Raw genomic sequence first — 9,807 nt, forward strand, 5'->3', positions numbered from 1 at the left:
TTAACAGGGGCAGTGCCAGAACCACAGCCAAAGTCCAAAATGAGGTGCAACACAATAGCTCTACCTGGAGTTGCTGAGATTTGAACCCGATACCTTTTTCTGAAATGCATGTGCTCTCCCACTGAGCTACATTCCTTTCCTATTTAGGGGGTGGGTCTTATTACTTGAACATACTTTTTGCAGTCGTATATTTCATGCGCATTCCTCTGCAGTCAGAGTCAGATCACACTCTGCACAGAAGTAGCTCCCAGACTGATGCCTCTGCAATGAGAAAGGTGGTCAATGTCTTCATGACATTGTCCCTGAAGATGACTAAGGCTGAAGCCTGGGTTTAAACTTTCCCAAATATGTTGTCAGCTCTCCAAAGTGGGAGGTATGTTGTTTTCTCCTTGAAGACCATGCTGGCTTCTTCCAGTGCAGAAACGTCATTTCCCCCCTAGGCTTATATATTTGTCTGTTGAACCCCTTAACCTATGGCTGCTATAAAACAGCAGAAGATGTGGTCATTTCTGTCTTAATCAGCATTGCAAAAGATCTCTCTGGACACTCTCCTGCAACACTGGAAAGCCTTACAAAACTTCCCAGTGACAAAAAGAGCAGCAAACATGGAGAGCTTATCTGGCTTATTCCATGGAGCAATTCAATCATCATGGAGTGTTAAAAAAACCCTGACACTGACAATGAGATATCTGGGAGAAGCGTGGAAGTTGCAGTGGTCCAACACCTGAGAGTTCACAGGAAATGTGCTGATATCAGCTTTTCCTTTCATTCCAAACCTCAAGAGGAAACATCAACTCTGCTTCCAGGTGTCTGTGATCCAAAAACAATCTGTAGATGGGCAGGCAGTTGCCGATTCCCCAGCCCCAAATGTTGTATTTGTGGGATGGATTGCATTTGGACTTCAGTGTGTCTTGAATAGTCCTGTCTCACTGCACCCCTGATCATGATTTCCCCCCACCTGCTACTGACATTTGGGGGGTGGGAATAAATTAAGGGTGGGATTCGCATCATGAGTCCTGTCAGGGAAAGCCCAGTGAAAGGAGTTCTGCTTGCACAACAGGGCTTTCCCCCTTCCTTGACCTAGCCATCCCCACACAAAGGGTTTTGGGGACAGTTGAGAAGAGCCCACAGAAAAGCGTCCAAGCGGAGCTCAAATGCTTCAATAGATAGAACGATTGGAAGAGCATGGTGCTGAAATCCACCCATAACACAGGAGCCAATTCCTAGGGCCCATAGGGGCTTCGGCCCCCACAATACATGAGTGATGGGCTATTTTGTAGGCAATCACTTTTTCATGCAATAAATGCCCAGTTACTCACATTCTCAGAGACGTGGATGGTGCTGTGGTCTAAACCACTGAGTCTCTTGGCTTGCTGACTGGAAGGTTAGGAGTTCGAATGCCCACAACAGAGTGAACTCCTGTTGCTCTGTCCCAGCTCCTGCCAACCTAGCAGTTTGAAAGTATGCCAGTGCGAGTAGATAAATAGGCACCACTGCAGCAGGAAGGTAAAGAACTGTTTCTGTGTTCTCTGGTTTCCGTCATGGTGTTCTGTTGCACCAGAAGCAGTTTAGTCATGCTGGCCACATGACCCAGAAAGCTGTCTGTGGACAAATGATGGCTCCCTCGGCCTGAAAGTGAGATGAGCGCCGGCCACCCCATAGTCGCCTTTGACTGGATTTAACCATCCTAGGGTCCTTTCCCTTTACCCTTTTTATTTTTAATATTTTTTACGTTACTCACATTTTGCAGATAACTAAGTTTCCCCCCTCAAAATACTTTTGTGGGCTTGGGAAGGGTGCTGTGTGAGGAAACCAGCAGGTTTTCCCAAATGCTAGGAAGCAGCAGGAAAGTGTCAGTAGTATTGATTTCTGATAACAACTCCATATAGCAGCTACCACTTTCTGCACAAAGCTAAGTCTCCAGCAAGTTCTCACTTAGCTATGGCAGGAACTGCACCCTAGGCAGGGAGTTTCAATTACTGATCAGGCATGTCTGGACAGACCACAAACACTACAGCTACAATATTTTTGGAATGGCAATTAGAATTACCACCCATTCCATAGCTTCTCTGAGCTCAAAGAGACAATTGAATAATGGATGGATGATTCAGCGTTTGCTCCGTGCAAACAGCTTTCACCCCAAGATGACAGGACAATGACAGCTGCTGGCAATTTATATCTGGAAGGATATACAGTAGGCCAAGAATTACAATGTAAATATATCAAACATTGGGATATTGGGGGGCAGATATTGGGAACGGAGAAGAAATTTGGTTCAGTTTATTTATGAACCTTCCTCAGTCAAACTTCCTGAAGCTGTTGTTTTGAGATTTATTTATTTTGTATTCAGGCACCAACCCATGTGCTGTGCTTTAAATGTGAAGGCGTTTAAGTGCTTTCTGCTTGTGGCAAATAATACAATTTTCCAATACCCAGAAAATGCTCTTCTGAAGGAAATATTATCAATTTATCCTTCCTAGCAAAGCGGAATTAAGTCACTGTTGTCACATTAACTCCACAGAGCAAGAGATACCAAACAGTTAAATGATTTTAAAAATATTTTTATATTTTATATATATATATTTTTGCAAAAGAATGATATTTGTTGCAGAACATCCTTCATTAGGAAATTATTCATATATTCCATCAGACTGTGTTCCATCAGAAAAACTTAGAAAAACTTTTGTGTTTTCTTTGTTCCAGTCAGGAGTTGCTGACAAAAGTTCCCTTGTCAGAAGAATTTTCATATCAAATGAATAAAAGGATTCCTTAGTTGTGATTTCTACATTGCAGCGAGTTGGATAAGAAAACCCTCTGATTTTAAATGAGATACTAGGGAAGGATGAGAAGAGAGACACAGGCAATACCTTTATTTTCTCATGGGTCTACACAACTTTTTCCACAATTTAAATAACAGCACTTTTTCTTTTCTGGACAATCGTAATCACTGCTGCAAAGATCTCCTTCTGGGACGGAGCAGAAATATGGAAGGATGGGGCAGCTGCCAGCTTTTTCTGTAATAGAGAAAACCCACCACATGACTGTTCGTTTTGTGTTTCCAGAGCCAGACAAATGCTTCAGATAACTAGCTCACCTATGCATGTCCAAAGCCCCACATTTCATCAAGAGCGCATCAAGATCCAGCGTGGCCTTATGGTTAGAGTGTCAGACTAGGACTTGGGAGACCAGGGTTCAAATCCCCAACTGGCTATGGGGCTCACTAGGTGGCCTTGGGCCAGTCACTGCCTCTCAGCCTAACCTACTTCTTAGGGTTGTTGAAGGGATTTTTTTTAAAAGGGTGTTATAACAACAACAACAACAACAACAACAATTTATTATTTATACCCTGCCCATCTGGCTGGGTTTCCCCAGCCACTCTGGGCAGCTTCCAACAGAATATTAAAATATAATAATCTATTAAACATTAAAAGTGTCCCTAAATATAGAGAGGGGCAGCCCCTCAAGCCAAGTTTGTGAATGATACCTTAGGCCTCAATCTCCAAGAGGAGTCCCCATTTAACAGAGTTCCAGGGTACAAAGAATTTGGCGTTTCACAGATCTTTGCCTGAAACTAATTGCATGGGTCAGAGACTCCTTGCTCGATTATTCATCACCTATGCTGTTAGGTAACAATTTGTGTTACTAAATGGCAAATCTTTTTTCCTCGTGGCCACTGTTTGGTAACATCACATTACATGTGAATCTTGAGAAAGGTAACATCAATGACCTTGAGATTCACATGTAACCTGATGTCACTACAGTCATACTTTGGGTTACAGATGCTTCAGGTTGTGTTTTTCTGAGTTAAAGGTAAAGGGTTAAAGGACCCCTGACCATTACGTCCAGTCGCAGATGACTCTGGGGTTGCGTGTTCATCTCACTCTATAGGCCGAGGGAGCTGGTGTTTGTCCGCAGACAGCTTCTGGGTCATGTGGCCAGCATGACTAAGCCGCTTCTGGCGCAACGGAACACCGAAACCAGAGCAGCACACAGAAATGCTGCTTACCTTCCCGCCAGAGCAGTACCTATTTATCTACTTGCACTTTGACATGCTTTCAAACTGCTAGGTTGGCAAGAGCAGGAACTGAGCAACAGGAGCTCACCCCGTCACCAGGATTCAAACCGCCGACCTTCTAATCGGCAAGTCCTAGGCTCTGTGATTTAACCCACAGCGCTATCCACTGCCAAAACCCAGAAGTACCGGAATGGGTTGCTTCCGGGTTTCGGCAGTCACGCATGCACAGAAGCATCAAACTGCCCTTTGCACATGCGCAGAAGAGACGAGTCGCAACCCGCGTGTGTGTAGATGCACCACTGCGGGTTGCGAACGCTGCAGGTTGTGAATGTGCATCCCACATGGATCACGCTCGCAACCCGAGTGTCCACTGTAATTGCTGAAAGTAGAAGCTCTTCTCAAATGAGGACGGGTGTTGTGTGCTTAAGAGAGAGAGAACCTGGGAATTTGGGTGGCACCCAAATTGAATTCCAAAGAACCAGCTGTTGATAGAGAGAGGCAGCCTTTGCTCTTCCCTTGAGAGTAGCACTTTGTTTCTATGTTCCAGTTATGGAAGATAATACTTTGTATCAAAGTTATGCTTTGTACAAAGTGACATTTTGTGTCCATCTTCCAATTTTTGGGGATGTAGCAATGATTAAAAAGGTAGCCCATTGTCTATTTCATCTTATATATCTGCCAGAGTGGGTCAGTTATTATGAATTCTGGCAGCTATGTAACTGCAATCAGCAATGGTTCTTTATATACTTTAGAGCCTCACAGATCCTTACATAGCTTTTTCCTACCTGCAGTTTCTACTCATGGGGAATGGATAGAGTATTGGTTTTGGTCTGGGGAATCCTAACTACAGATCCTTATTTAAACATAAAGTTCATTTGATTGCCTTCAGCAGATTACTGTGTCTCAGGCTAACCTAAAGCACTAAATGACAACGTATCGTAGGAAATCAGCCACAAAAAGCCAACACTGAAGAACCAGGTTTAGCCATGCACCATACCTTGTGGGTTTCTGCAAATCTTGCCACAATTGAAGTAGCAGCACTTTTGAATCCCCTCGCAGTCATAGTCATGGTTGCAGGCATCCTGTCCTTTTACACTGCATTTGAATGGATTTGGGGGGCAAGTTCCAATTTTTTCTGGAAGTAGAAAATAGCAGGGTTAACAAATATCCAAATATACTATGCCTAAAAGCATTGCTGTGAAGTTAAATGAAACAAGGATAGCAAAACATTATATGCACAGGAAAGTCCTATGTGAATTATACACAACCAGCCATTGAGTTAATGGTTACTGGACTTTGGGTGATTGCGGGTCGCATCACAAAACCAGCCCATGGAAATCGAAAGCTGAATGAGCAGAAGTTCAGTGAAGATGGGAATGTATGGGAAGAACACAATGCTTCAGTAAATGGTCCCCAAACATCTGGAGGACCAAGTTTGGCCATCACTGACATAAAGGATCACATACATAGAATCAAAATACAAACAGCAACCCAATAAAAAACCCCTAAAAATAGCCAGCATTTTGAAAAGGGCATAGGTTGTAGATCAGGTCAGACAAAGGCTGGGTTAAAAAGGAACATTTTTGCCTGGCACCTAAAGGTGTATATAATGCACTGCTCCTTGATTAAAAACAGAGAGAGAAGCTGCCACACACTGAAAATTCAATGACACAGAGAAAGGTTCTAACTTAGCCACCTGCGGGACATGCAAATATATTTTTATGTTTTAGTTTATAGAAACATTTATTTTAAAAAAGCATATTGACATTCTTTCTCACAAGGGAGAATACTGTTAACCTGTTTGTGATTCCCTCTGAGTGCAGCCCTTGTAAGTGGACCTGGAACTACGGGATTTGGTTTCATCTGAAGCACGAGAGGAAGCAAATTTTGCATGACAGTTTCTGATATCGAGGAGAATTTTTGATTACAATTGGGCACCATTTGCAGTCAAGATTGTAGGCTGAACCTTTCAAAACTGCACTGATTTTAACCAGTTTTGGCAGGATGGCATTCTATTGTTTACTCAGCAGCATTAGAATGAATCTGCATTTTTTTTTTTTTTTTGGCGTAAGAAACTAAAAAAAAGTCCATTTACCAGTAACTCTCAGTATTTGCGGGGGAGGTTGTTAGAATTCCTGAGCAGAGCTAAGTACTGTTGGCCAGTAAATGATCCAAAAGGTCCAGCAGGTCCTTTGCCAGAAAATTGTTCATGTTCTCCTACCACAAGTCTTTCGCACTGAGAGCAGTGAAACTTGAAGCAAGGGAAACTGGTAAACAGTACCATTTCATTTCATTTTTAAAAAATTTAATTCATATACCTCCCTTCACCCAAAGATCACAGTGCAGTGTGCAACATAAAAATACAAAATGAGAAAACAAGAAGAGTTTGGATTTGATATCCCGCTTTATCACTACCCTAAGGAGTCTCAAAGCGGCTAACATTCTCCTTTCCCTACATCACAAGACTAGAATAGTATGCATTTCTCAGATTTCTCCTGTTGGCATTGACCCACAGGTCAGCTTGTGGTATTGGGGAAATCTACTTCCTTCCTTGTAAATACTGTGAAGTCAATTGTTAAATGACCTCTGTAGCTCTCTGCTAGGATTTTACTATTTAAGCAAATGCCTTTCTCTCCTTCCTTCTCCTTTATTCCCTTGGTCCCCCATTTGACGTATTTTATGCCAACCCTTCCCCAATGCCTTCCTTATGCTTTGGACTACATTTCCCATTAGGCTTGACCACTGGGCATGTTAGTTGAGAGTTGTGGTCCAAAATCCCTGGAGGGCACCACATGAAGAAGAAGAAGAAGAAGAGTTTGGATTTGATATCCCGCTTTATCAATACCTGAAGGAGTCTCAAAGTAGCTAACATTCTCCTTTCCCTTCCTCCCCCACAACAAACACTCTGTGAGGTGAGTGGGGCTGAGAGACTTCAAAGAAGTGTGACTAGCCCAAGGTCACCCAGCAGCTTCATGTGGAGGAGTGGGGACGCGAACCCAGTTCCCCAGATTATGAGTCTACCGCTCTTAACCACTACACCACACTGGCTCACATAAATACATAACAAAGACTAACCAACCAATAACCCTCCTCCCATAAAAGACCATAGATGGCTTGATCAGCCAAACATATTTTATATACAACTCTGGTATCAGACAGAAGGAGAAGCAGCTTCATTCAAAACCTACCTAGTGGTGGCATGCAAGATGCAGGCGAGAGCTGTGTCCAGAGGGCCAGCAGTCCCACAAAAGCAAAGACGCTTCTGGCCTTCATGGTACATTCAGAATCTGGTTCTGAATGTTCATCACTGGGTCAGGCTGGTGATATTTAAGCTTGCTAAAAGGGTGGCACTGGATCACAAGAGGGAGGAGCCCTGCCCCATGTTTGTTACCCAAACATGCCTTGCAGATGTCAATCCATTACCCAATCCTTATTTCACCTATAGTCTATATATTCTCTTACATTTGGTAACTATGAGCCTCTGACCTACAGTAGTTCAATCTGGAATTGGGCAGTTATTACTGAGTGCAATGAGTACAGGCTCAGGAAAGGGGAAATCCTACGTGCTTCTTGGAGCAGGAATTGGCTGCTTTCTGGGTGTGCTACCTTCCAAATCTTCCTGGTCATGGTCAGAGTGATTCACTCAGGCAATGGAGGCCAATGTCAGCACAGCCTTCCTTCCTGTAAACAGCTTTCATAGGGGGGTAATATGGATTGAGAAGTCAGCTGAAACCTCATTCAACCTTCTGCGTGGTTTGCATAATGTGCAAATTAGGCTACCTAAATTTGGGGGACAGAAACCAGGCAACCCTAAGCCAGAAACTATAAATATTTAATTGAGAAATATTTTTGGATGTATAGTCATCACTTAAAGTGGGTGTGTATGTGTGTGCCAGCCTGCTGCCTATGAAGACCTTCATTGCCACTCACAGACTCTGAGCTCCCATTTTTTAATGGGGAGTAAAGTTATGAACCAAAATGTGCTGGCACCCTTCTAAGCTTTCTGTGAAGTGACCTAGCCTAGATGTTTCCTCCTGCCCGTATTTTTAGCCAGTGAGTGAATGCAGAGCTATGACAAGTGGATGTCCTAAAGAGCATCTGTTCTCCCTTCCCCTATAGTTCACTCCCCTGCTTCTGCCACTTTTTATAGTAGTACCTGCAATCTGTGTAGTTGCTGCTCCTTTTCCCCTAGCAACCAGGATGGATCTTTCATGTGATGGATTGGCCTGAGATCAGGTACCCTCAAGAAGTTATTTTCTGCAATGAATGCTACACAACAAGTGGGTACAGGACAGTAGCTTAGTCTTTGGTTTTGAGATTGGGACCGGGAAATCAGGATTCTTGTGTCTTTAACAACTGTACCTCCACAATCAGAATTAGCAGGACATAGTTGACTTTCCATGGTAACCATGAGATAGTCTGGGGGTTGGGGAGCAGCAAGGACTGTGTTCTCTTTAATTTTATGTTATGTCATGCCTCACATGGTGGTCATTTTGTGACTGGCGCCTGCCCCACTGCCTCAAAATTTGATATGGTCTACTCTTGAGTGACATAACCTTGGTATTCTCTTGCAAAGAAGAGCTACTTCCCAACACCTGCTGCTATCAAAACTCAAAAAACTGTTTCTCAGAGCACTTGCAGAAAGGTGGTGACACCTCCCTTCTTTGGATATTCATCCAGGAACATAAGAAGCTGCCTTATAATTAGTCTTCTCATTACTCCACCTGACCTAGTATTACTGACCTCACTGACAACGACTTTCCAGAGTATCAGGAAGAAGACTTTTACCACCGAGACCATATAACATCGGTCCTGAAAGATCTTCATTGGCTCCCAGTATGTTTCTGAGCACAATTCAAAGTGTTGCTGCTGACCTTTAAAGCCCTAAATGGCCTCGGTCCTGTATACCTGAAGGAGTGTCTCCACCCCCATCATCCAGCCTGGACACTGAGGTACAGCGCCGAGGGCCTTCTGGTGGTTCCCTCACTGTGAGAAGCAAAGCTACAGGGAACCAGGCAGAGGGCCTTCTCGGTAGTGGCACCTGCCCTGTGGAACGCCCTCCCAGCAGATGTTAAAGAAATAAACAACTACTTGACATTTAGAAGACATCTGAAGGCAGCCCTGTTCAGGGAAGTTTTTAATGTCTGACGCTGTATTGTTTTTAACATTCTGTTGGAAGCTGCCCAGAGTGGCTGGGGAAACCCAGCCAGATGGGTGGGGTATAAATAAATTATTATTATTATTATTATTATTATTATTATTATTATTATTATATACCAGCCTGCATCCAGACAGGAGCACCTGGTGTTCTCAGGCACCTGCCATGGTCCAAACTTTGGCATTCCCACTTGCCTGATCCCTAGCTGTGGGCTAATTTGGTGTCTGCAGCTAGGTCTGGGAAGCTGCCCACCATTTCAAATTTCCCACAATGCCTCGGGATGTCTGATGTAACATCCCTTCAGGTGGCTTTTTAGAACCAGCCAGTCTCGCCAGGTAAACAAGGAATTTAATAAGGTTTTATTGTGCCCTCCCCCCTCGACTGAGGTTGAATGGACTTTATTTAAAATTATCTTTGGATTGGACCAGGAGTGTGAGGGAGCAATGCAGAGCAAGAAGAATGAATGGCTGCTGAATAGATCTGGCAAGAGGCCAAATTTGAAGAGAGAGAGAAAAGATTTTGTTTTTAACTGTGTGCTGACCAAGAACTCAAGAGTGGAATTTTAATGGCAGAGAATGGACACGTACTCAGTGAGCTCTTTATGGCCACAGCCTGTACGCTAGTTGGTGAACAG

The 9,807-nt window shown here is 43.6% G+C and overlaps 1 long non-coding RNA gene across 1 annotated transcript; it reads right to left on the bottom strand.

Moving 5' to 3' along the window:
• Nucleotides 1-2,855: 2,855 nt before the first annotated feature.
• LOC309344105 lies at nt 2,856-7,343 on the bottom strand. Its single transcript, XR_014157619.1, has 3 exons — nt 7,204-7,343; nt 5,013-5,150; nt 2,856-3,014 (listed from the first exon to the last, which is right to left on the bottom strand). It is a non-coding gene; the product is annotated as an uncharacterized lncRNA (long non-coding RNA).
• Between the last annotated feature and the right edge of the window lie 2,464 nt (nt 7,344-9,807).

This window comes from Podarcis erhardii (genome assembly GCF_964252035.2).
Source record: "Podarcis erhardii genome assembly, chromosome: 6".
Classification (NCBI taxonomy): Eukaryota; Metazoa; Chordata; class Lepidosauria; order Squamata; family Lacertidae; genus Podarcis; species Podarcis erhardii.